This window comes from Bubalus kerabau, chromosome 2 (genome assembly GCF_029407905.1).
Source record: "Bubalus kerabau isolate K-KA32 ecotype Philippines breed swamp buffalo chromosome 2, PCC_UOA_SB_1v2, whole genome shotgun sequence".
Classification (NCBI taxonomy): Eukaryota; Metazoa; Chordata; class Mammalia; order Artiodactyla; family Bovidae; genus Bubalus; species Bubalus kerabau.
The window spans coordinates 180,803,112-180,830,716 of record NC_073625.1 but is presented as its reverse complement, the minus strand read 5'-3'; the positions used below and the strand labels follow the sequence as shown (position 1 = coordinate 180,830,716).

Genomic DNA, 27,605 nt, shown 5'->3' with positions numbered 1-27,605 from the left:
TGTGTTTGTGCTCAGAGGGGGGGCATTGAGTGACCAGGTCAAGGCCACCTGCTCCATCAAAGGCCCCTGATGCCTGACATCTGAGTTGCCTCACTAACTTTTGTTGATGACTCTTCTGGGGATTAGAGAGATGGGAACATGCTGTGCTTGGGGCTCTGGAGGATGGTAGACTTGGTTCTTCTTTGCTAATGGAAACCTGCTTTCCATCTGACCTAAGACACAAGAAGCAACTGGATGTCTAGTTCACTCTCTCCCTCTCTGTGTCCCAGTTTTCTCATTATTGAAAGACTAGAGGACCGGCCATCATGATGGAGAGGATAGAAAGGGCTTGGGGTGGGGGCAAACCCCAGGGTAGAAGCAGTGGTAGAATTAGGAGCTTTGGGATGGCAGTAGTAGATAATGTGAAGTCTGGGGCATGGTGACACCCTGACTAGTTGTGGGTGGGGTGTGGATCCTTATAGACTGGCGGGGGTTCTGCAACAGCAGCTCAAAGATGAGTGAGGGTGAGCTTGGTTGACATCAGGAAGGGCTGGAGCCTGGTGCCTCCACAAGGAGACTTTGCTCCTGGGACTTCCTGTTGGCCAGCACTGGGACCACAGTCTCCACTGGTCCCATATAACATCATCTGCCAGGTGCCGCTCAGTGAAATTTGGCTTTACATTTGCCACTAGCTTCATGAAAGAGAAGGTGTCATTTCCACAGCCTCAGAAGAGTGTCTTACTCACTCGCTCTCTTGATCCCTGGGCAGCATGGAGTATTTATTACTCAGCCTCAGAGCTGAAAATCTGGGGCCCTTCGCTATATCGTAACAACCCCCATAATGGAGTCTTCAGGATCCTCAGCTACTAGAGACATTGAAGACATGGTGAAAAAGGCCCTCTCACTCCCTCCCCAGCAGAGGTGTTCCTCCAGGGCAGGGAAGCCCCAGCGCCCACAGACAACACAATTAGCAGCTGCTGAAGGTTCCCAGAGTTCTCAGTAGCAGAGCTGGGCCAACGTGGAAACATATAGGAAATTTCCCGAGAATTACCAGGGCTCATTTCTGCCCGCAGGTTGCACCTGAGGCCCTAGTCTCTCCTCTCACTCCACCTGCTTCCTAGCAGCAAGTGACCAAATGACTGATTTGAATTTAACCTCCTTGCCCTGCTTCTCTATCCCCCCCGCCCAGTGGAGGTGATAATGAGCAGAGAAATGGGCAGAGGCAGGTAGCCAGGAGGGGAGGGGCAAGTGAGGGAGCGGGGGGCCCCAGGCCTAGCCTAGCACTCGTGTCTGAGGTCCCTGGGACTGATCAAGGGGCCGCTGCAGCATGTGGGAGCCCACAGGTCTTGTTCCTAGGGCCCTGGATGTTGGGAGTGGGACTGGAGGCAGATTTTAGGGACGGGAAGAGACTTTCTAGAAATCCTACAGCCTGACAGCACTAGAGCCAGGACTGGACTAAGCTTTTGTTTTTCCATTTATCATGTGCTGATTGATCCCATACTCTTAATATCCAAGCATCTGTTGTCCCGTTTTACAGGTGAGGAAGCCGAGGCTTTGAGAGGTTAAGTTACATAAGAACTAAGATTCAAACTGAAGTTTTAACAAATTGAAGTTGGACAGCCCTTCAGGCCACTGCCTCCAAGTTCAGTGCCTTTTCCACTGAACATTGCTTACTCATGAATGAAAGCAGGGAGCACTTTTTAAGCACCAGCTGTTTATTCACTGTCCTGCCAGGTGCTGTCCAAAGTACCGGAGAGTATCCTGGTCCCTGTGGCCAGGCTTTCTTCTTGCTCTCTGGTCCTGCCTGACCTGTGCTCCAGCTAGAGGAAAACCGTTTCCCTTCTCCGTTTGCATTTTCCTGTTTGTACATGGCCTTTTCCATGTTCTCCCACCAGTCAGACCCCTGCTGTGGTCATTAGTGGTCTTCTCTTTGCTGCGTATCCGTCTGGCTCACGTCTTTGATGTGCTGCTCAGATGGTGGCTGCTTGGCATCTGTGCCGGGCTGTGGTGGTGGGGGTGTGTGGGGGGACTGGGTTGCTGTTGGCCTCCTGGAGCTCCCGCCACAGGCCTGCCCTCTAGACGGAGGGCCAGCTGCCCATGTTCTCCTTTGGGAGCCGCCCCAGTTTCTGCCCTGTGCACCCCACCCGGCTTGGGGCCGTGTTACTTCCAGAGCTCTGGCAGCTCCTGCCCATCTGGATAGGTGCAGACTCACATCAGGGGAGGACACAGGGGTTTAGCATCAGGTTTGAGCATAGATGGATGTGTAGGAGGAGGGGGGAGAGAAACCCCTGAGCATCCTAGTCTCACTGGGCAGTGCTTGGTCCCCCCGGGGCCGCGCCTGTGGACAGGGCTGAGCAGAAGGACTGGGAATAATAGCAGGCAGCTTCATCGACAGGGGTGACAGAGAAAATGCCTTATCTGTGAGAGACAGCTGGGCCCCGCAGTTAATTGTTCTGTTGTTTTCCTCTCGCTATTTTTCCAGCACATCAAGGTGGGACCTTTGCCCTTGGCTTTCTCATTGATGCTGAAGCTTGAGCCGGGTGGTGAGCTTGGAAGAGCTAAAACGAAGGGAGGAACCTCTCGGGGAGGGGCTGGAGGGTGGCCCATCCAGGGATGCTCTCAGCCCTTCGGCAGTGCATTCAAGTGGTCTGGATGAACTGGGGGTGAGGGGGCAGGCTGTAAGCTTCAGGGCGAGGAAGAGGGTCTTAGTATCAGAACATTCACTGAGTTGTGGGCAGGCACCCAGTGGCCCATGTTGGGCACTTTCAGACCATACTTTGGGTGTCAGACCACATACCATGCTGTTTGGGTTTATCCTGGCTGGGATATGCGTGAGTCTCTTCCAGCACCTTCATCATGTGAGACCTTTTACAGTCTGGGTCCTCCTTTCCCCACCTTTCCGTGCTAGCATCATGGCCTGCTGCTCCGTCTTCCCTGCTCCATGCCGGCACAGGTGCACACCCACCGCATGGGCACACCCTTGGGCATCCCCCATTTCTTTTCTGCCATATGTGTAGAGGCCTAACTGAGCCTTCTGCTGCTGTGCACCTCTGAGTCTGTACCTGCTTGGAGTGTCCGTGTTGTGTTTGTCACTGATCTTTTCTTGGCTAATTTTAATTTATTCTTTTGAACTTACCACAATCCGCCTCCTCTGGGAAGCCTTCATCCCAGCCCCTGGCTGGATGAGGTCGCCAGCTGGTTCCCACCACACCTAGCTCTGCTTCCCTCAGTGGGAGCTCAGTCCACACTGGTCCGTAATTATATGTTGATTTGTCTGGGTACCCCATAGCTCTGTGAGCCCCTGCAGGGTGGGGCTCCAGCTTAACTGTCATGGTATCCCCACCATATGGCACATAGGTGACAGCAATAAATATATGTTGTATTAATGAATACAAAGAAAGGAAAATCAGCAGAACACACACCACCCCCCTCCCCAAAATCATGTCCTTTGTGGGAGTTTACAATGTCTGCAAGTTTTTCTCCTCTTTTCATCAAAATATGAAACCTAATTCTTCTCCTTTTTAAATATGGGTTGGCCTTCTGACTCTAATGAATAGACTATGGCAGAAGTGATCTTGCATGACTTTGGAGGTGAGTTCAGAGAAGATGCTGCAGCTTTTCTTTGGCTGTCTCTTACATGAGGGATGCTTGCCCTTGTGACTCAGCCACCATATTGTGAGGAAGCACAAGCAACTTGGAGAGACCACTTGTAGATGTTCTAGCCACAGCCCTAGCTCATATTCCAGCCCACTGCCAGCATAACATGCCAGACTTCTGAGCAGGGGAGCGTTCAGATGGTTGCAGCCCCCATCTTTCTAGTCATTCCTGCTGACTCTGAGTGGGAAGAGACAGGCTTTCCTCATTGAGCCCTGTCCAAATTATAGATTTGTGAACAAAATAGATCTTGTCATGTTTAAAATGACTGGGTTTTGGAGTGGTCTGTTATGTAGCAATTGATAGCCAAAATATCCTAGGAGAAGTAGTAAAAGAAAAATGGTTTAGAGAAAACTAGAGAGAACTTGTGGAGAAGGCAGTGGCACCCCACTCCAGTACTCTTGCCTGGAAAATCCCATGGATGGAGGACCCTGCTGGGCTGCCGTCTGTGGGGTCGCACAGAGTCGGACATGACTGAAACGACTTAGCAGCAGCAGCAGAGAGAGCTTGAGGGAGGTTAGGGACGGGGAGAAGAAATGTCTCAGTCATTCAACTTCTATCAGATATTAGGAAATATCAAATATTTCCTACTATGTGCCAGGCAGTATGCACAAAACAGGGAGTGATGAAGGGGGATGCAGCCCTTGGGGGCATCCTAGCAGTGGGACAGATGGTTGTTAAGAAGAAAAATAATGGAGAGCATAATTTCAGGAAAGTACTATGAAGGGAATAAACAGGGTGATGTGATGGATTCAGGGCACCTGAGAATGAGAGGAGAGGGTAGGGAGGAAAGGCCTCTCTGTGAATACATGAAGGGTGGTCTTGCCAAGCAGGCTAGGCTTTACTCTGCATGGGAGATGGGTTTTGGCTTGATTATGCAGTTCTTTCCAGTCAGGCTGAACCAAGCCTAAAGGGATGATACAACCCCATCCCAGAGTGTCCAAGGAGGGCCGAGCTGCTCCCAGAGGTGAGAGCCCAAATTCTACAAGAGGCCAATGGGGGATGGGAGCTGCAGGACAGAACTGATGACTTGGGAGCCGCCAGGTTCATAAATACTGATACAGAGCACATTTACTGAGCATCTACATGAGAAATGTACTTGAAGCTGAAAACATGAAGTTCAAGAAGACACAGCCTTTCTTTCCAGGAGCTCACTGATTAACATGTTGGTGGGGGAGACAGAGCTGTGCAGACTACAGACTGTCACGGGAGGTGTGATGCAGTCTGCTAGCTGTGGTATAACAGTTGCACATCAGCTGCTAGGAGAAACCAAAGGAGAGGATCATACTCCAGTGGGAAGGATTTGAGGCAGGATTGTGTGTGTAAGAGACGGATAGAGACACATCCTCCTTGGGGGACAGGTAGACATTTGTCAGACAGAAATGGGAGTGGGTTGGGATGAGAACCCAAAACTGATAATCCACTAGAGCTCTCCATGAAGGGCTTTACCTGTTTTGTTAGCCATATCTTCAGTTGTAGAGACGGATGTACAGCTTAAACTGGAGGAGAGCAAAGGTTAAGGAGTGGTTACTGGCCTTTGTTTTCTTGGATATTTTGGGACTCAGGTTGTGACTATCTGGGGCACCAAGGCTGTCTCAGGGCTCAGTCTGCTTTTCTTTGTTCCTTAGCTTTGTATTTGTGTTAGCCAAGTTCTGGGCAGAACACAGATGGTATTCTCAAAGGGTTAGTTGAGGAGAGTTCAGTGAAGAGACTCTTTTCTAGAGGTGTGACCAGAGTTAAAGGAATTAAATGGGCTTCCCCTGGTAGCCCAGCTGGTGAAGAATCCACCTGCAATGCAGGAAACCCTGATTTGATTCCTGGGTCGGGAAGATCCCCTGGAGAAGGGATAGGCTACCCACTCCAGTATTCTTGAGCTTTCCTGGTGGCTCAGATAGTATAGAATCTGCCTGCAATGCAGGAGACCTGGGTTCGATCCCTGGGTTGGGAAGATTCCCTGGAGGAGGGCATGGCAACCCACTCCAATATTCTTGCCTGGAGAATCCCTATGGACAGAGGAGCCTGGTGGGCTACAGTCCATGGGGACAACAAAAAGTCGGACATGACTAAGCAACTAAGCAGAGGACAGCAAGGGAACCAAACAGGATTGGGTGTACCCAGAATCTGGCAATAGTGGGAAGCGATAGCTCCCTAAGGCCAGAAATGGCAATGGGAGGTGCCATCAGGACCTGGTCAGGGCTGTACTGGGAGAGGGCCCTGGGGGCAGAAGCTGTAGTCCCAGACAGAGGAGTGCATGGGGGCAGAGAGGGGCGATGTAGTCCTGGAACTCTTTCTCCTCCACTTTCTCATCGCCTGCCAGGACCTCCTTTTGGGTGAACCCAACAAGAAGACAGAGGACAAGGTGGCCTGGTCCATGGAAGTCAGTCTCCTGAGCATCAGAAGAGTGCAACACGAGCTGGAGAATGGGCCTCCACGGGCTATGCAGAATAATCAGCTCAGCTATTTACCTTGACTTTATCCTCCAACAGCTCTCCCACCAGATACTCACGTGGCTGCTGGCAGCTCAAACTCATGTCCTCTGGAAATTTTGGCAGAGTGATGAATTCTCATTCCTAGTGGCTCTAGCAGAGGCCCTGGAAGTTTTGCCTCCTTGGCTCCCTTGGGTCCTAAGTCTCTCCATGAACCAGTCTCTGTCACCAGCATGTTGAAATGCACTCGTTGGCCAGCTGTGGGGTGCATGATTACCCATCCCCATAGCTGGGGGGAGAGGGGCAGCCCAGACCCACCCGAGCCCCCAGGCCAGAGATGGGGAGGGCTGGCTCCCCCCAGAAATGTCAGGGTGCTGTTCCTGGAAGTAGTGGGATTGGGTGCTGGACGGGGCAGCAGCCTTCCATAGCCATTCAACCTTCTGGCATCATTGGAACATAAGAGAGCTGGTCTGCAAGGAAGGAAAGAACATGGACTTTCGGGGCAGAAGGAGGCGGCTGTGGCTGTGGTGGTCCTGGATGAAGTTGTGGGAAACGCTGGGGAAGCTGTGGGTGATGGAAAAGTGAGACCCCAGGAAGGGCAACCTGGAGATGGCTGGGCCAGCGGCCTCTGGCTGAGGATGTTCTCTTTATCCCTGAGCATTAAGATCAAACTCAAAGTGATGAACAGGCAGACTGAAGGGGTATTTGACTGAAGGCAAAATGAGTTTAAGACCAGAGCATCTCAGTTAGACTCTGAAAAAGGAGGGCTCCTTTTGGGGGCAAGATGAGAAAAAATGATGAGTGAGGAGCCATGCTTCTCACTGTATCTCTGGGTTCCAACACAGATGCCACAACATCCTAACCTAACCATCGCATTTAAATTGAATGCTCGGTGCAGAGCAAGAAGGAAAGAAATGTGAACTCATAGGTACCTGGTAAGATGGCTCATTTCCCCTTACTTTCCCCCACTCTCAATCATGGCTTAGTTTCACCAGAAATTTCCATTTTGTGTCAGTAGCACATTTAGTTTTCTGTGTACTTTTTGACTAGGTTTTGAGACTTGCATAAGGATGGCAGGTCTTCAGTGTCCTTTGCAGACTTCTTTTGTCACACCTTAGGTGTCTCTTTCTCTTTTGGGAGAGAGGTATCTGAAATCTGCTTAGAGTTCACCAGAGGAAGACTCCATTTGTCCTTCCAGGTTCCCTGCTCTTAGCTCCAACTTTCCTCTACTCCCAGCCAAGCAGAACAAGAACAGTTTGGTTTTTTCCTTTTTAAACGCGGTAGCACAGTGCTGCCGCTCCGCACGAAAACCCGTGGTTTTCTTTTTCCAATCAGAAGAAAGTAATTTTCCTTTCACTCACCTGACTAACTTGTTCAAGGCATCTCCTCCCCACCCTTTTCTGATATCTTGCTGCTAAGTATTTGCCAGTTCATTTGCATCTCAATGGTTCCTTAGCAACTATCATACTCTCTGGATTAGGTACAAAGCTGCTCTCTGACACAGACTACCAGGGCTACATCGCCCTCTTTTATGGTACCTGAGTTCCCAAACTGAGCCCTGCCCAGACGCAAGAGACATTCACTGACAACATTGCATGGGTTCTGAATTACAGCGCAGTTCCCCTTTTACTCTATCTGACACGCAGACCTCTAAGAAGACCCCAGTTCTTGAAAGGCTCCCAAGAGTCCATATGTTCCTGAAAACTGCCCTCTGATGTAGGTCTTCGGGAAGAGAGTCACAGATCTCAACACTGGATGAGTGTCCTGTCTTCAGACAGGCAGTGGGTTTGTTCCATTTTGTAGACCTGGCTGCTGAGGCTCAGAGAGGTGAAATGATAGGATGGGACAGGAATCTGGACACGCTGAGGTGGGGTGGCTGGAGCTTGGGACACTCTGCTGTCATAGACCGTAAGAGTGACTCCCATTTGCCAACTATTGTGAGCTTTAGGAATAAACTGAAAGAAAGAATGAAAAAAAGAAATATAAAAAGCCAAAACATAGATATATGACTCTTCTGAAATCCTAGGAGCTTTTTATTTCTCACCTATCCAGAAAGAGTAATTGCCTGAATGAATATGCCACATGTGTACAGCACCTCGTTTCTCTGATCTTGGTGGTCGGCGTTCTTTCCACTCTTGGGCTTGTAGCTATAGGTCGGAGGAGTGAGGGGAAGCCCCATGTGCATGTGAGTTGGTGTGTCTGTGCATGCATGCGCTTGTGTGTGTATTTATGCAGATAACGTGGCTAGACTGTGGCCCGGGGACTGGTTAGCAAATCAGAATATTCCTCGCCAGTCAGTGGTGCTACTTTTTTAGCAGCACCAGGCCTCCACCACCAGGGCTCACTGGCACGGAACAGCTGGCAAATGGAAGATGCTATTCAGAAAAGGACAATGAGAACAAAGCTCATTCTACAGCAGGGCTGACCTTTGCGACTCCCACTTCACGTTGTTATTAAATATCCGGAAAAGACTGAAAGAACAATTATAGTATTGTCATAACGTCTGAGTGCGCAAGCCAGCCTTGTACAGGGACTCGGGGGCTCAGCTGAGCCTGACGAAGCAGGACTCAGAGACTGCACTTAATTTCTGCTCACCTGGAGGTGGTCTTCATCATTTCATGCCACAGAAAGCCCCCTAAATGCTGCATGCACTTCTGCCATTAGGGGCTCCAGGAGCAAATCTGTCCAGAGGAAAGGGGTGGGAATCCTTGGATTTGTGCTTGGCTCCCTGTAGAGCTTTGTGTGCAGTCATGGTTGAGGCCATCCTAAGGGGCTAGGCTGGCTGCTGGCTGCCAGGGTTCTAGGGAAAGTTTGCTGAGTTGTGTTGGTTTAAAGCCTTTCAGAGGATGGAGAATGAGTGACTGGCTTTGCCATAATGGGCCGTATCCTCCGGCTCAGGACACCACCTCACTGTGCCGAGGATGGGCACCCATTGCACAGGGAAAACCATCAGGTGGGAGTTCCATGCAAGGACTGGGGCTAACTCTGGGGTGTCAGGGCGGTCTCTGTTCTGCATCTGAACCAGTGTTTCTCAGCCTTATTCTCATTGTCCTCCCACCCCTCACTCCCGGGAGCCTTTGTAGATAATTTTTCCCGACAACCCAGTACCATACCCTGTGAAATATGCATTCCTGGAGAGACTGTCCATCTCTTTACATATTGAGGCCCTTTGAGGGGCCAGCGATGATTGTAATGGCTAAGATTTTTCATTCTGCACCTTCCCCCAAGAATGACTTGGCACCCCTGTTCAGAAAGCACGACCTAAACAAAATAAGCCTGGCAGGAAATTAGCCAGCCTTCTGCTGAGTTAGAGCACAACTTGATGTCTTTTGTTTTTCCACATAACTTTTATCAGGAGTGGCACCAGCCAGTCAGAATGGTGTCCACCTTAGCTGGCCTAGGAGATCCTCTGCTGCCTTCTGTTGCCTTTGGTTGTCAGGTCCTGGGCTGATCTGAGGGGCCCAGTGGAAGCCTGGGAACAGGAGGGTAACTGGAAACCTCAAGCAGTGGTGATTTACCAGTAAGTGTGGAAGGCTTTCAGTATTTTAACAAGCATGGCTGTGCCAGCCCATGCTTAGTGAATATCAGTCCCAAGTTCCCCAGATTTGAAAATGGTTTCTTGAGTTTGGGTCCATTTTTTTAGATAAACAAGCTTTCTTGAGATATGATTTCCACACAGTAACATTCACCAAGTTTAAGTGTATGATGCCATGAGACTTGACTGATGAATGTGGACACGTAGCCCCCATACAAACATGATATAGAGCATTTTCATCACCCTGCTGTGCCCTTGCTGCCGTCCCCTGCCTCTGTCCCTCTCTCCTTGGCCTTTGGCAAGCACTGATCTGATTTCTGCCTTTACAGTTTTGACTTTTCTAGAAGTTCATTCAAATGGAGTCACAGAATACGTTGTCTTTCTCTGTCCGGCTTCTATTCACTCAGTGCTTGCATTTCAGATTCATCCCTGTGGTCCCACATCTGTGGTTCCTTCTTTTTTATTGCTGAAAGGAAGTGAAAGTTTCTCAGTCATGTCTGACTCTTTGTGACCCCATGGACTGTACAGTCCATGGAATTCTCCAGGCCAGGATACTGGAGTGGGTAGCCGTTCCCTTCTCCAGGGGATCTTCCCGACCCAGGGATCGAACCCAGGTCTCCCACATTGCAGGTGAATTCTTTACCAGCTGAGCCATAAGGGAAGCCCTTTTTATTGCTGAGTAGTGTTCAATCAAATGAATATATATATATATATAAAAATGTGCTGTGCCTAGTCATTTGGTCATGTCTGATTCTTTGACCCCATGGGCATATACATATGTGTGTGTGTATGTGTGTGTGTGTGTGTGTGTATATATATATATACATGCTTGGTTTATATGTATACTTGGTTTATGCATTTAATAGTTGATCTCTATTTTCTTCTAGTTTCTAGTTTTTGGCTTTTGTGAATAAAGCTACTGGTCTAGGAGGTCCTGCTCTGGACCACAGTTTATGTGTCTTTGTGAAGACACAAAATGAAAAATAGGTTTTTGTTTCTCTTGTGTAAATACCTGAGCATGGAATTGCTGGATGATATGATAAGCGTGAATTTATCTTTATAAGATACTGCCAACGTGTTTTTCGAACGTTCTGCGTTCCGTCAGCTACATATGAGAGTTCCTCACCAGCATCCTCACCAGCAGCTGTTATTGTCGATCTTTTTAATTTTAACCATTGTGGGGAGTATATGACAGCATCCCGTGGTTTTCATTTGCATTGTTTATTAGTGTTGTACTTGTCACATGCTTCTTGGCCATTCATACATACTCTTTGATGAAATGATGTTCAGACCTTTAGTCTGTTTTGTGTGTGTGTGTGTGTGTGTGTGTGTGTGTGTGATTGGGTTTTCTGTTTTGGGCCCCTTTCCATGTGTATGGTTGATTGGAGGTTCCAGGGGAGCTTCTCCCTGACTCTCACTGACCACTGTGGTTGCTGTGGTATGCAGAGAGGGTTGGTGCCTGCTGGGTCTCATTCCTGGAGGTGGGGCAGGGGTCCATGACCTTCTCGACGAGGATGGCTGTCAGTTATCAGGGAAGACGTGCATTCCTAGATCAGAGTCAGAACCCTGGAGAGTGGTTCCTGCCGTGAGAATGTGTGAGCCTCTGCAGGAAGACACAGTCCAGGTCATCCGGGTTGTGTCACCCTGTGCTTGTTTCCTGTGTGTTGTCTGTAAGTGCCAGGCCTGTCTCTGCCATACTCCTGGGTTTGAAGGGAGGGTCCATGCCCTGCCCCTGCCCAGCATTGCAGAAGGACCTGGGCCTCTGTAGTGGTGGTGGCAGAAATCAGGCAGAGACCCCCAAATATCCTGCTTCTTCAGGGTGGTCTTATTACAGGCGTCTTTTGGAGTTTCCTTCCTAAGGGGAAAGGTGTGATTCCTCGTCACAGGCTGTCCTCTGAGGGCTGGTGTGGCACTGCTCAGGATGCCTGGCCTCAGGCTGGGCCCAGCAGTAGGGAACCCAGGCGTTCCGTCACCTCTCTCCTGCTCTGCTTCTTGAGAGGCTTCCCAGATCCACTGGTCTGTGCTGCATTCAAGCCATAGGTCATGACTTTGGCTCATTTCTGAATGTAGATGACAGATGCAGGATTCCTCAGGCTTCTCAACACCAGGGATGATGTAGGCACTTCAGCCGCGTTTCCTGGTATTTGCATGATGATGATCAGTGATCACAGTAATCATGGGGGTGGTGACACATGACAAGGATGTAGAGGCCTGCCGCGGCGTCATCAAGAATTGATAGGCATGGCTGGGCCCCGTGTCACATCTCACAAGCACCTCTTGTGCCCATGAGCAAGGATGCAACTGACACTGAATCACTTCTGACCCTGGGCAGGGTGAGGGTCTCTGAGGGTCCCCCAGAATCCAGCCCAGGACCTGGCACAAGGGAGGCCCTTGGTAAACGATGGATGGATGAGTGGTTGATGGACTGTGTCCCTATCACACTGCTCAGGGTCACTCAGGGAGAGGCTGATGCTGGTGCCACCATGACATAAAACCAGGCTCATCAAGCACAAAGCAACAGCTGCATAGGAACCCAGATCTAATTGTGAAGACAAGACTGACACATCTGGGGCTGGATGGAGAGACCAAAGATGGTTCAGATAAGGAGCCACCGTTGAAAGGACCTGTATTATAGGAAGCCTAGGGGTAAACTGTACCTTGAACATGTGGAGATGGAAAGTGGTGGGGTGCATGTCATGGCAGAAGTAGCAGAGGTGGAGGCCTAGCACGGGGAAAGGAAAGGCAAGAGGCAAGTACATGGAGCAGCAGTACAGCCAAGTGAGTGCTCAGTGGCTCAGCCAGGTGACTGGTGCTGTTGGAGGTTAGAGGATGGAGAGATGGAGTGGCCAGGGTAACCAGGATTGCTTCCTGAAGGAGGGACACCCCTTGAAGAAGGTAGAAGGTTTGTGCTTGTAGAAGAAGCAGGCATTCATATATAGGATTCCCTTCTAGCCAGGCTTGCCCTTCCCTGGGCCAAAATCATCTGGGCTGGAGAACCTCAGAGAAGCCCATTTCTGTGACTTGTGCCCCTCTGTCTTGGCTCTCCTGGCTCCACAAAGCCCAGGAGATGTTCCTGTGGGGAAGGGCTTCCCATCTATGCTACATCCTGAATCCCTGGGCCTAGCTGACACTGCCAACATGGCTTCATCTTGGGGAATGCAGGATGCTTTTTGCAATGGTCTGCAGCAGTTCTCACAGCTGTCTTCTCTGACCTCATACTCAGCATGTGGTATGCCAGCCAGAGCATGGGCCTTACCTGGGAGCTTGTGGGAAATGCAGAATCTCAGGCCCTGCCTCGAAAGAACTGTATTCAGATCTGCCTCAACCCGAGCCCTAGGCTTTAAGACTCTTGCATCAGGGAAGTAGCCTCTTTAAACAATTTAACAAATAATTTTTTGAACATTTTTTAAAAAAGGAATTGCTCCAGATTGCTGAAGACCAAAGAGACATGACAAGTAAATAGAACACATCCTTTACTATACCCTGGTAAAGAAATTGTTCTAAATCACGGTATTTGGATAGTTGACAATGAACTCCCCAAATTAAGGGAAAGGGTCTCATTAGATAAAAATATCATCACAATGTTAAAATTTCCAAATTTAGCAACTGTATTGTGGTCAGATGGGCTTCCCCGGTGGCTTAGCAGTAAAGAACCCACCTGTGATGCAGGAGCTTCAGGAGTCACGGGTTCAATCCCTGGAGTGGGACAATCCCCTGCAGGAGGGCATGGCAACCCACTGCAGTATTCTTGCCTGGTGAATCCCATGGACAGAGAAACCTGGAGGGCTATAGTCCATAGGGCTGCAAAGGGTTGGACACGACTGAGCGACTTAGCATACATGTGTACACTGTGGCCAAGTAAGAGAATATCCTTTTTCTCCTCATGTATGCACCTTGTTCTCAGATGACTCGGGAAGAAAACAAGCAAATGAGTGTGTGTGTGTCTTGTAATAAATGTATACATAATGCAAAAGCATATATGGCATCGATTATATTCTCATACTCTAAAATACATGTGTAGAGAATAAAACACAAATGTGGCAAAACATTAAAAACTGGTATCTCAGGGTCAGGCTGCATCGGGGTCTATTCATGACCCTTTCTTGTGTAATTGCTATCATTTGAAAATAAAGAGTTTTTTATAAAATGTGTCTTGTTTAAAAGTTTGATGGATGTTGCAAGTTACCCTCCAAAAGGCTGAACCAATTTATATTCTCACAATGCCAGGAGAAGGTTGCTGCAGCTGTCTGATGTAGCTATTTTTAATTCAGCTATTTTCATGCCAGGGACTTTTTTTGATGGGGTCATATATCAGTTTTGACCTGTGGCCATTTTATTTTTTCCCAATTTATTATGAATATTTCTGAAAGTAAAGACAAATCATAGTGCAGTGAACATCCATAGCTGACCACCCAGTTTCAACAATTGTTGAGTATTTTACCATGTTTATTTATCAGCACATATTTTTTGAGGGGTAGGGGAGGTTGGGAGTTGAGACTCGGCACAATTCAGCAACAGGTAAGTGATGGAGCCTCTGCACCTTCTGCACCTGGTCCTTGGCCTCTTGTCTCTCAGGTTTTTTTCCCCAAGTTGCTTCCTTAACAGATGGAATTATTTTGTTTTGTTTTCTGGAGCACTTTAGGAGAATGCTATAGTCAGACAAGCCTAAAGTGAGGTTCCATCTCTGACCCTGGGCTACTTATCTCGCTAAGCCTGGTGTGCTCATCTGGTAAGTGGGGACAGTACCCCTTACCTCTTCAGATTGTGGTGAAAGATAAATGAGGCAACCTGCTTAGCTGTTAGTATTCTCACTTCTTCACAATGTCTCTTTGTTTAGTGCAGACCTCCAGGCCACCTCCTCCAGCAAGCTGATCCCTAAGTCTTTACCCTGCCGACTAAGACCTTGTGTGGACCTTACATTGCTGGTATGTGCTTCTGTCCTGTCGGCTCCAATTGTCTCTGGAAAGTTGATACACGGGTGTGTGTGCTGGGGTGAGGTTAATTAGCTGACATCACGACCAGGAATCACAGCCGCAGGGCTTCCGTGTCACTAACCCCCAGTGAGCGCGTCAGGGTGAAGATCCCGCAGCCCAGGCAAGTAAGGAGAGAGCGTGTGGCTCACCGTTCCCTTTCCCGTCCTGTCTCCAGGATTTCTTCTTGCTAGACCAGGATTCATGTTTGTAGGGGTAGGGAAGCACAGTCCTGGGGCTAGGATCAGAGGAGTGAGGCCTGCAAATTTAAGGGGGCATCAAAAACTCAGGAACCAAAATAAATATTTTAATGCAGTTTAAAGAAAATCAAATCTTCAAACTCTAGCCTGTGGGTTGGCTGCCTATTTCTGTAAATAAAAACGTTTTAAAATGAAGTTTGAGGGTCTCAGTCTGCCTTGGCCTCTCTCTCTGTGGCCCTGGGAACTGAGGGTGCTGGAGAGTGCTCTCGAGCACTTGCTGTCCTCAGCATGGAATGTCCATCCGGCCGCTCTGGAGTTTGCACAGTACTTTCATCCCTTAAAGGCCGGACGCCCTGATGCTCTCTTCTTGGACTTATGGCCAGTGTGGCTCTTGGCTCAGCTAGAAAGAGCACTGGAGCTGGAGGTGGATGTGTGTGGTGGGTTCCAGTTGTACTGGGTGGCACTCGTTTCCCTGTCATGGTGGAGGGTCCACACAGGGCCCCTCCTTGGCCTCACACTGAAGGTGTGCTTCAACAGCAGAGGTGTGGTACTGGAGGCAGAGGACTGGCTGCCATGACCTTGGAAAGTCACCTCAGCCCGTCTAATGGGGTTGATGGGGTCCACCCTCCTGCCCTCTGAGGTCCCTAGTAAGAGGTTATTGAGTAGGAATTGGAGCCACTGCACATGAGATGCTCTTTCCAGAACTGGCCACACTCTGGAGATGCAAGCCACCTCTACCATAATAGTGGGTGCAATTGATTCTGGGGGCCAAGTGGTCATCCCTATAGTGGGAACCAAGTCTAAGACCCCACCACCTAGCAGAGGATGGGAGGGCAGGGTGACAGGCGGGGGCTTGCTTTCACATCTAGCCTGGTTCACAGATACCTCTCAAGGTCCCAGGGCTGAGCTCCCATCCATCTACTCCTCAAACAAGTGTCCCTCAAGTGTCCCTCTCTGCCTCATTCCTGGCTCACCTGAGCTTGTGGGGCTGTCTGTGCCCCTGACTCTGTGGCCAAGGGCCACATGGGGAGGAAGGATGTGGAAAGGAAAGGCATAATCAGGCACGGGATGTATCCCAAATGACCATCTCACATTTCTGGAAGATTCCCAAACCATTGTGATAGATTTTACTGTTCTTTGAACATCATTCCACAGGTGAGAAACTTGTGTTCAACTCTGGAGTAATGAGATCAGAAGTCCCTGGTGCCCTAAGAGCCTGACAGGCAGTAGCAGAAGGTGTGGGGGGTGTCTTGGCTTCTGATGTGTGACTTGACCGTGGTGGGCCCTTGCGACTGGGGACAGTGATATGGTCCCCCAGGAGTCTTCTACCCATCTGGCCTCTCCTCTCACATGACTGTGTTTTAGGGCAAATAGGTTGAGCAGAGGCCGAGGAGCAGAAGAGAACAGGTAGCCTGGCTGGAAACAGGGTGGAGTAGGAGGTGGGGCGCATTTAATCTTCAGACACCAAAGGATGCTTAGGGGCCAGCACTGGCACAGAGAGGGCTGTCTGAGAGGACAGAAATGGGTCTGTATGTGGGGTACCAAACAGGAGAGCTGGCAGAGGTGAGCTCTGAACTGAACATGGTGAATGCAAGGTGGGAAGGCAGAAACACACCTCTGTCTTACCATTCCCATGGTAAATTGGGGTTTTCCCTTGGGTGTGCGTCCCTCCTTTTCCTGGACGTTGAGGGCTGGGGCTGGGTCCTCCTACTGTCTGTGCCTCGGTGCTCTGCACAGGGGGCCAGCAGACAGGATTCCCACCCACAGGGAGGTGCAGTGGTATGTGCTGGGTGGTCTCAAAGACTGCATCCCTGTCTTCATTTGGGGTCGATGGGGTCCAACCTCCTGCTCTTTAAGCAGAAAGAGTTATTGTGTAGGAATTGCTCCTGCCCTCTAACCAGTAAGAGATTATTGACTAGGAATTGGAGCTGCTGCACGTGAGATGCTCTGTCCCAGAAAGCCTTGGACAGTCAACTCCTCTGTAAAATGGGAATGAGTAAGACCCCCTTGTAGGAGCTTCAGTAGGGAGTGAGATGACACATGTCCAGTGCCTGGTGCAGTGCTGGGTGAGTAGTGGGTACTCAGTAGATGCATCCTTCTTTCCCGTCCTCAAGGCTGCAGCCTGGGGGTTCTGCTTGGAGAAGCTAGGTTGCCCTTCCCACCCATATCCTGCCTCCCGCAGCAGCTCAGACCCTCCTGCTTGTGGGCAAGGCGGCTGCCCTGCCCCGAGCTCCCGCAGCCCCATTCTGTCCTCTCTGCCCTAATGGGGCTTCCGTGTAACAGACACTCTCACCTCTGTCTCCAGCCCGGCCTTGCCTTTCCCACCTCCTGTCTGAGCCTCACCAGGGTGGGCACAGCTTGAGGACAGATGGACACCTCTGGTGACAATGTCTGATTTGGTCGATATCCGCTAATCGCCGTAACAGCTGACTCCAAACCTGTCACCTGACGAGATAAATGTGTGTTTCCTTCTCGCATCACAGTCCCTGGAGGCCAGTGGCGGGACTGGTGCTGGTGGAGGAGGAGTCCACCCGTTCTTACCTTCCTAGCCTGGAGGTGACACCTCACTGCCTCTCCTCTCGTGGTCCCAGCTGGACAGGACCTGGGAAATGGAGTGAGCATCTATCTGGGAAGAGGGCTCAGGTTTAGAGAGCAGGTATGTGCCTGCCGCTGTACCATGGCCTTTCTGCAGTCTGGGGAGAGGGGCGACGCCTCCCCATTTCGGAGAGGCTTATCCACCAGGAGGGCTCAGAATACTCCTCCCTCCCTTTGTCCCTCCCCATTCCTTTCCTTCCTTCCCTCCATCCTTCCAGCGAGCCTCCCCTTAGACTGGCAACTGGCTGCCTTGATGCAGTGGAGGAAGAGATGCTCAGGGGTAACTCTTCAGATCGTGGGGGCTGAGCTCTCTGATCACAGGCCAAAAGTGACGCAGGTTATTCCACTTAGAGGAGACCAGGGCCCAAGCGCTTCTTCACCAGCTCTTCTCGGTAGTTGCTTTTCATGTATTTATGTGTGTCTGACCGTCTGCAATGTGCCCCCCCCCACCTGCTGCCCCCTCTTCTCCTGGCACTCCCGGCCTGCCCGCCTCCGAACGTCTGCACCGGCTGGCTGCTCCCGCTGCTGGGAAATAGGAGCAGAGAGATCAGATAAGCCTTCAGAGGGAGCACTGATTTTTAAAATGAAGAAAAGGTATTCGAATTAAGAAGATATGGAATTTTAAAAATGATAGTAAAATGGTAAAACCAGGGAACTAATTGCCAGAAAGAATTAGTGCAAGTGAAAAAAGGTTAAGTAAAGATAAAGAGAGTGATAACAATTACTGTGAAAAAAAAAAAACAAAAACGGTAAAAGCCCAAGTGGACAAGATAAAATGTGAAATTAAAAAACCTAAAATACTTGAAGGCTGGATTGTGTAGCCCAAGAAGACTAAATTCAGAAGGAGGCAGACATTCCCAGATCAGAGGTGATGGGGGCACAGCCCTGTGAGAGTTCCAAGGTGGACATCTGTCTCTTTCTCTAAGGATTCTTGGGCAGGACAAGTTCTAATGTGGATAGAAACAGTGCTTCTCTTTATGGGAACGAGGCTGGGGCGGGGATGGTGGGGCTGGGGGCTGGGGGCAGCTGGCACTATTTGTCCTGCCCCTAGGGTCCCGCCTTTCTGTGTCCCTTTTCTCCCTGTGTTTGGGACAGTTGGAGGCAAGGAGGTAGGTTCTGTGTGTGCTTAGTCGCTCAGTTGTGTCCGACTCTTTGTGACCCCATGGACTATATATAGCTCACCAGGCTCCTCTGTCCATGGGATTTTCCCGGCAAGAATATTGGAGAGGGTTGTCATCTCCTTCTCCAGGGGATCTTCCCAACCCAGGGATTGAAACTGCATCTCTGGCACTCAGAATTGGGGGCCACAAGCTAAGAATAGAGCAGCCCCCTCTAAGGCAGCATCTCAGGAGAACATAGAGTAAATGGACAGGTAAAGACTGTTAAAATTGGACAGGCAGGGCTAACAGGGTGTTACCAGTTTGGGAACTGGTGTGGAAGCTGGGGGGATCTTCGTGCTTTGCTGGGTTCTTGGGTCCCTGTGTAAAGGACTGCTTCAGCTGGCAGACACACATCCTTCCCCCCCACTCCCCTCCTGCCTGGAACACAGTCTCCTGGCCACACAACTCCTGGTCCCCACCAGCCATGTCCCCACACAGGAGATTTCAGGGCTGTCTCCAGACATGGGCAAATTCCACGGACATCCTCCTAGCCTAGACTTGCCAGAGACTGGTGTCTCTCACCCTTGATACTGGTCATCCTTCACTCCCACCTGGCTGCAGGTGAGCTGAGATGTCAGGCTGATGGTGTGTGCAGGCTGGTGGGGTGGGGGCAGTAGCCAGCGTACATGCTTCCCTTTCTCATTCCTCTTGCAAAAGAATTTGCCCCCTAAAGTCAGAACCTGGCCCTGAAACTTCAGGAACACCTGTGATTCTTATTTAAAATTGTAGGATATTCCATAGTGTGTGTTTCCAAAGGCAGAACCTTTCCACCTTCTCCCCACCTTGCTCTAGTGAGCCACCCCTCACCAAAGTATGGTCCTTTTTTATTTTGCCTCATTTTGCAAAGATGACAGATTAGTTACATCAGGGACCCTTCTGTTTCTACATAGCAAATTTTGTTGTTTTCAAAAAAAATTAAAAAAAAAAGATTGTTTTCAATCACCTTGGAAGAGATTTGTGTCCTCAGAATTGCTGGCAGAGTGCATGGGGATCGGTGAGCTGTGTGGGAGGTTGACTTGGCAAAAAGGCAGCTAGACTGTCCACCTTGGGGCCAGACTCAGCAAGACCTGCACTCTGGCCTCCCATCCAGCTAGGGAGGAAACAGAATTGCCCTTGATGGAGGGCACTGGGCCATCCCTTGCCCCGCAGTGGGACCAACCAGCTTCCCAATTCCCTGTACCCCCAAGCACCCAGCACTGGGTTGAAAGGCCTGGGCCTGTGGCTTCTCAGTTAATTGTTTTTGCTTAAAAGTCATTAAGTCTCTCAGGAGAAATGACGAACTGATGCAAGTGACTCACCTGCCTCCTTGATGGAGGAAGTAAATTCAGAGAGAAGCTTCCAGAATACAACTGCAGAGGAAGCTCTCCCAGATGAGAGATGTCTTCTGTGAGCAGTGGGCTTAATGAAAGGAGTCGGGTGGAGCTTGCACAAGGGAGAATCGAAAGGGAGCAGGAGGTCACCCTGGACTTGGGGATTGGAAGGAGCAAGGTGTCCCAGAGAAACCAGGCCATGCCTGCTGGGGGCATAAGGGAGCCCAGAGCAGTGCCTGCACCTCCGTTCAAAGCTGCCCGCAGGGTGGGTTCTTCCCAGATGGGGCTGCCCAGGCTGACAGATGAGTGCCCTGGGATGGTGGGAGGCAGGTCTTCCCAGACTAAAGGAGGGTCAGGCTCTGGATTATGGAGTGTGGGAGGGAAGGAGGTGCTGAAGGAGGAGGAAAGGAGCGAGGAAGAGGAGGAGACGAGTGTGGCTGAGGATAAGCTTCTCCTGCTTCACTGGGCCCCCTTCTGGGCAGAAACACCTTGCAGAACGCTGGGGAAGCAGAGAGTGAGGACAGAGGAAAAAGGGAGAGAGGGCAAAGGGGCTCAGAGTTAGTTAGTCCTGTCCGATGCTCAGAATTTCTAGCCCCCATTGCCAGTCCCCAGTATCTGCCAGGATTCCTACTGATTCAGGCCACACAGGTTCTTTAAAACAGAGCTCTGAGGTCTTGGGGAAGAGAGGGCTTGCCTGTTGAGTGTCTGCCTTCCTGCAGGCTCTGTGACAGGTAATCCCAAAGGCTAAGCATCCTCCTTTTCATTTTACAGATAGGGAAACTAAGGCCCAACTTGGCTAAGGTAACACCAGAGCCATTTCTGGGCGCCACCCCCCCCCCACCGCCCCCCGCCGAGGGTAGGATTCTTTCTCCTATTCCCCTGAGGCCGTTGGTGGTAAGGAATATGATGAATATTCTAAAAGCTAGTAAGTTTCCCATTGAGCACCAACCATGGGAAGACTCACACTGAGGCCCTCGCAGGAAATTGTAAACCCAAAGACATTTTATTGCCTGAAGTCAGAAGTTGGGGATAGCATCAGTTTTTGTGGCAACAGGCTGTGCTGTCACAGACAGATGCCTGGCTCAGCAGAGAGACAAGGCAGGAACATGGGAAGCCATGGCAGAGAGGATATAAAACATGATCCATTAGCCCAGCTGTGCAGGCCTGCCACCCACCCTCCCCCAGCATCAGCTTTCTCCAAGGGAGATACACTGATCTTCAGAGCAAATACAAGCAAATATAGGGGCTTGATAAACCACTGAATGCTTCTGCTTGCAAAGTCACAGAATTGCCAAAAACAAATTTGATTTCTCTAAAAGTTTTCTTTGACTGTTTGCTAAAAGGACAATACTTTTTAATTTTTCTTTTCTTGTTTTTTTGTTTTGTAATCCTGGGGCATTGCAGTTGGCTGAGTGATGATTGGTTCCTTGTGTGCCCAGCATAGGGAGGGGATTAATTCCTGCCGACATGGCATAGCAGGCTGGGGATGACAGTGGAGAAAGGGCAATCGGGGGTCAAGTACTGGAAGGCAAGTGGGTTTCTGGAAGGAGACTGGGTGGTTGAGCCCAGATGCTGAATATGCTGGGGCTGAAAGGCACTAGGTCTGGAGTTCCAACCATGTGACCCGAGAGCCCTGGATCCTTTTGCCAGTTGGAATCATTCTCATTGCAGTGTTCCATGTTGTTAAAAGCTGTAGCTGATTATGTTGTTCAAAGAGGGCTGCAACAACATCTTCCATCCCACATGCTCTTTGGCAGTGGGACTGCACCGGCACAGAATCAAATTCCCCTTCCCTGGAGTCTGGACTGGTGTCAGTGAGTTTCACCACCGATAAAATGTGGCAGAAGTGATGGACCTTCCAAAGCTAGGTCATCAGCATCTCGCAGCTTCCACCTGGATGTCTGGGAACTCTAGCTGTTAGGATGCTTATGCTGGGAACCCAGTTGCCATGTTGTAAGATGCCCAAGCCACATGGGGAAGCCACGTGGAGGGGTTCCAGGTGTATGTCCAGCCATTTGAGCATCAAGCTTGGTAGAGGTGACCGTAGACCCTGCCAACAGACTGCAGCTCCTGAGTGACCCTCAGTGAGAACTACCCTGCTGAGCCCAGCCAACCTGCAGAATTGTGGCATGAAATGAAGCATCATCATCATCATCATCATCATCACCAGCTGCTCCATTTCCAGGGCAACTGTTACACACAGTACTCACAGGGACACACACAATGACTTGAATATGTCATGTGAGATGAAACTCAGTCCAGGCTCAGAGATGACAGTCATTCAGGTGACTGGCCCTGTGGTGGGCCCTAAAGTGCAAGGCCTCTGACCTTCAAAACCAGAAGACAGTCAGTGGCCAGCCTGTGGGTGAATCCTGATGTCAGGAGGGTGTGTGGGGAGTGTGGGGATCCGCCATCAGTCACAGGAGCCTGGCTGTTCATCTGCAGTTTAACATGCCAGTGAGGCCGGATCTGCTGCAGCTCCAATGGGATGGTTTTGAACCTCGGCATGCAGGACCGTTCATTTTATCTGGTTGGTTTTGGCTGAGTCTCCCAGCAATTGAGGTTGGATGAATGTCCCTTTGCAGAGTTTCATCCAAGCGGTTGATAAAAATGCCAGAGAGCACTGAGCCTGTGAAGTCTCACAGGAAATGCTGCTTCCAGGGGGCCCTCTTTGGGTACTATTATTCTGCCAGCTGTGAATCCACCAATTTGTACTTGTCTTGGCCTCCGCTTCTCCATCTGATGCACCATTTCATGAAGCGCCTTACTGAAATAGAGACACAGCATGATTTAGTGGCTTAGGAAAACTTTCATCAGGAAAGGAGTTCAAGTTGGTGGTTCTTACTCAGTCCATCACCCTCCAGTAGACCTCCGTGCTTCCCCTGTGTATGAATAGCGTCTGCTCCCCACCTTCCCCCATGGGTTGGCCCATGGGATACAGTGTTCACTGTTTTTACCTTTGTCTTACTTAAAGAAGAATTACATTTGCCTTCTCACTCTCAGTTTACTCCCCCTTTATTCGTCTTCTCATTCCCTGAAGATGTCTTTCTTTGTATCTGCATTGTCTTTCCATATTGTATTTCCCCACAGATAATATTATATCGTAAAAGGCAATGAAAACATTTTTAGATATGGTGCTTAGAATGAGTATATATTTAGGAAGTTCTTCCTGTTGTCATTGTTCAAATATTTTTTATTGAAGTATAGTTGACTTACAATATTGTGTTAATTTCTGCTATACAGCAAAGTGATTCAGATTTATATAGATTATATAATATATATTCTTTTAAAATATTATTTTCCATTATGGGTTGTCATAGAATATTGAATATAGTTCTCTGTGCTTTGTAGTAGGACCATGTCGTTTATCCACTCTCTCTATATAAAAACTCACATCTGCTAACCCCAATCTCTTGCACTGCAAGCTCCACCCCTCCTGCAACCCACTCCCCCTTGGCAACCACAGATTTGTTTTCTATGTCTGTGAATCTGTTTCCATTTCATAGACAGGTTCATTTGTGTCATATTTTAGATTGCATGTACAAGTGATATCACATGGTAATTGTCTTTCTCTTTCTGACTTACTTCCCTTAGTATGATAATCTCTAATTGCATCCACTGTTGCTGCAAATGCAATTATTTCATTCTTTTTTATGGCTGAGTAGTATTCCATTGTGTATATGTACCATATCTTTATTCATCTGTCTATGGGAATTAGGTTGCTTCCATGTCTTGGCTGTTGTGAATAGTGCTGCTATAAACACGGGGATGCATGTATCTTTTTGATTGGTATTTTTGTTTGGATATTTGCCCAGGAGTAGAGTTGCTCAATCATATGGTAGTTCTATTTTTGATTTTCTGAGAAACCTCCATATTGTTCTCCATAGTGGTGCCTCAACTTACATTCCCACCAACAGTGGAGGAGGGTTCCCTTCTCCACACCCTCTCCAGCTTCCCATTGTCACCTTGATGTCTAGCCTCTGGAAGTTGGGGTACAGTGCATCTCTCTTCCCATGTCTTTCCCCCTCATCAGGCAGGGAGAAGAGTCAGGCCTCTCCTCAGTGGCACTGTTCTTCATATAACTGACAGTTCTTGCTGTGTCCTTCATCTGCCTTCTCTGCTTCTGGATGAATAACCCTCACTTCCTTCTGTGTTTCCTCACTACCCCTGTTTTTCAGGGCCCTAATCATTTTTATTTCATTCTCCACTATAAATGATTTTAAAGCCCCTTGGAAATATAAAGGTTGTCTAAATAATAAATCATTGTTTTGGCAAATGATACTGAGACATTTAAAGAGAAAAAATTAATCACCCCCTTATAGCCATACAGCGGCTTTTTGCAGGGGATACCAAGTAGTTTGTAGAGCTCATCATTAATTCTCAACATCTTCTGGAGAAAAGGGGCAGGGGTCATTTATTTTACAGGGAATAGGCCGTGGAGGTGCAAGCAACTTCTTTGTCAGCACTGGGCAGTGTGGTCCATGCGGGAGAGGCCTCCGCTCTCAGTATCCGACACTGGGCCAGTGGGCTTTGCTGCCTCTTCCCCACTGTCACACAGTGGGCTTCCAGTGCCCCTCGCCTCTGTACATCTGCTGGTACAGAGTCCAGGATAATGACCATAAATCACTTTTCCCGTAGAGTGCATTCTCTGTCCAGAGTGCTTCAGTGTCTCCCACAGCATCAAGCACAAATGCCACAGATTCTGCCAGTATTCAAGGAGCCTGTGCTTACACATACATCAACCCATGAATTATTATGTCCATTTTGTAGATGAGGAAGCAGGCTTGTCGAAGGTCAGTGGCTTATTCTAACTCGCCCAGCTAACATGTGGCAGTGCTGGGATCAGAGACCAGGTTAATCTAACACTCTAGTCTAGTACTTTCTCTTCTCTCCAGCCTGAGCTGATGGCTACATCCATTCCAACTATTTCAGTTTTGAGTGACAGGAAGCAAAATCAATACATATAGACACACATACACGTGTGTGTGTCCTTACCCATGCAGTTCAAGTATGTTGTGGTGCTGGTTTCAGGTGTGACTGGGTGCAGTGGGCTGGATGTGTGACTCAGTGTCTTTCTGTCTTTCGGCCCCACTTCCTCTGGGGTGGCCGCATGTTCTCCCATCACCATCAGTAGGTCCGTTGTCCTGATACAACACAAACAGGGAGATTCACTTCTTGGAAGTTCCTGCACAGATCCTGGGAGTCATTCTGGTTGATGCCAACCTAGGTCACATGCTCATCCCTGAACTGGTCACCATACCCAGGGGCTCAGTTCACTGATGGGCCTAGATTATGCTTTCCCTTGGGCAACTGAAGGGGTACGAGTTGGGACACTCTAAAGGGGAGGTGAAATTGCAAACAGGGACCATGGACAGTTATGAAAAGTAGGACGAGTGGGTGCTGACTGGCAGAAAACAGCCATTGTGCTCATCTGGGCTGCTCCTCAGATGGGCAGTGCCTGTCCTGCCAGCCTCTCTTTGCTGACGCTTGTTTCCTGATCCTGTTTTTTGCCCTTCCCATTTGAATCTCCAGGAGGTTGGCCTGTTTCCTGCCTTCTGGGACTGAGGAAGCCTCCTTGATGGCCTGGCTTCCAGAAGCTTCCTCCCTTGAGGACCTGTGATCTGGATTCCTGTTGTCTCTTCCTTGATAATCCACTGAGGAAAGACATCTGCTTGCCACTTTGGATAGTTTTCAAGAAAAGAGATAATGTCTGAGTTGGAATAAATGTGCAAAATTCACTTCTCTGTGGCATTTGGGGCTTTCTGTGAATAGTTGGTGAAAAATCACTGTAGCAAAGAAACAGAGGCTAAACTAATGGTGTATGAATGGGAACAAAAAAGATCCTGGGGTATTAATAGACCAGTGATGACTCTGAGTCTCAATGCAGTGCCATCATGAGAAGTCTGGTAGACAGCCAGCCAATTGGAATACAAACAAATGGGGTATTTTGGCCTGGGAGGTTGTTGTCCTCTTGTTCTATTCCTGGTCCATTAGAACCTTTTGGAAGCTTAGTCTCCAAGTGGACCACGATACCTGAAAATGCATTAATTCCCAGCATCTGACTCAGTCTAATCATGTTACAGATCAGGACTCTGAAACCTTGAGAAGCTGAATTAGGGTCCTGCAGTGGGTTAGAGGCAGAGATAGAAGCAGAGAATCTCTCTTGTGCCCTCTCTAGTGCTGTTTCCACTCTCTGTGGTTTTCCAGGGTGGTCCAACAAGGCATTTACGCTGGGGAATGACTGTGGGGGACCACAGGCTGACCCCAGCCAGGAAGACGCTAAGGGTCATAGACAGGATTTGATGGACTTTCCTAGAGACTGGTCAGCATAGTCCTGGGCATGCATGGATGCTGAGTCTGTGTGGTCCCCAGATTGGCTAATGATCTTCTCTGGGATGGGAAGTTTCTGGTTAGGATGGTGCCACCTCAATATTTTCCATACTGCAGAGGAATAAATAGTATGACAGGTGACAGAACCCTGGGGTGGGCCATGCAGGATGGCCCTGTGTCCCTTCTCTGGAGGCTTAAAGGGGGAGGTCTGAGCAGAAGTCTCTATCGCCCAGCTCGTACTCTGGGGAGCACCTACCATCTCCCAGAGCCCCTTTCTTCCTGCAGTCGATGAAGTATTGCTGTAGAGATGTGCTGTTTCTCAGACATGATTTGAATGAATGAAAAACTCATATGGTGGGTGCTATTTTTAAGAGATACTAGCTGTGGAATAAAATTCTATGAAACACACAATTATTTAGTTGTCTTTGTTCAGCAACATTCTTCTAATTAACCACCACGAGCATCTATTGAGATGCTGGGCAAGCATGCCTGCTGCATGCTTGTTTTGATGGAAAAAAAAAATTAATTTGTACTCTTGACCCCAGTCCTGAGTGAGTCTTTCACCTCAGGGGTGGGGAGTTGGAGGCTGTCTTTTTCCAGGGGACACTGGGACTTGGGAAGGTCGCCTCCCTCACGTGCCTCGTGGCAGCAGTCTCCCTGCTGGGCTGTTATAAGGGCTCTGAGAGGCTCCCCAGCAGTGTTGTCCTCTCCAGCACACCCGTTCTTCAGTCCTTCTCAGAACTCCTTTACATTTCTCTTAAAAAAAAAAACAACTTTAATTATGAAATGACTTTAGACCTATAGGAACCATATTCAGTATAAAGAACTGCATTATACACTCATTATGGGTTGAATTATACCCCCACCTCAAACACATGTTAAATTCCTAACTCCCAGTACCCCAGAGTGTGCCCTTATTGGAAATGGGCAGTCACAGATATAATTAAATTGAGTTCAGGTCATTTGGAGTAGGGTGGCCATGTGGCCCTAATCTAGTATGACTGGTGTCCTTATCAAGAGGGGAAGTCTGGATGATCCATGTGCCCGGTGACAGGACAGTTTTGTGTGAACCTGAGGGCCAGGATTGGAGTGAGGCAACGCTAGAGATTGCCAGCGACCCACCAGAAGCAAGGGGAGAGGCATGGAATATATCCTCTCTTCCCACAGAAGTCAGCAAGGACTCAGGCAGCAAAGGTGGGGAGGTGGGCAGTGGGCATACATCCCTCATGACTTCCATCAGCTCTCCCTGCTTTCCTGAAATGGATAGAGACTTCCTATTCATGTCAAGTGAGTGGCATCCACAACCAGAATATGGCTCCTAACACCTTCCGATAGAGAAATTCCTCTGGGAAGAAGATGTGTCATACAAGGGCTCCTCACTGGCATAACTGAGATCGAGTGTCCTGTCCAGGCAGGCAGCTTCTCATAGCTCTGAAAGTACTGACC

General features: G+C 49.2%; 1 protein-coding gene and 1 long non-coding RNA gene across 2 annotated transcripts in view; both read left to right on the top strand.

Moving 5' to 3' along the window:
- The window catches only part of EPHB1 (EPH receptor B1), a 462,131-nt gene that overhangs the window by 6,238 nt on the left and 428,288 nt on the right, over positions 1–27,605 (top strand). The window lies entirely within an intron of this gene.
- LOC129644158 (uncharacterized) lies at positions 1,211–26,570 on the top strand. Its single transcript, XR_008710762.1, has 3 exons — positions 1,211–1,516; positions 14,432–14,519; positions 25,362–26,570. It is a non-coding gene; the product is annotated as an uncharacterized LOC129644158 (long non-coding RNA).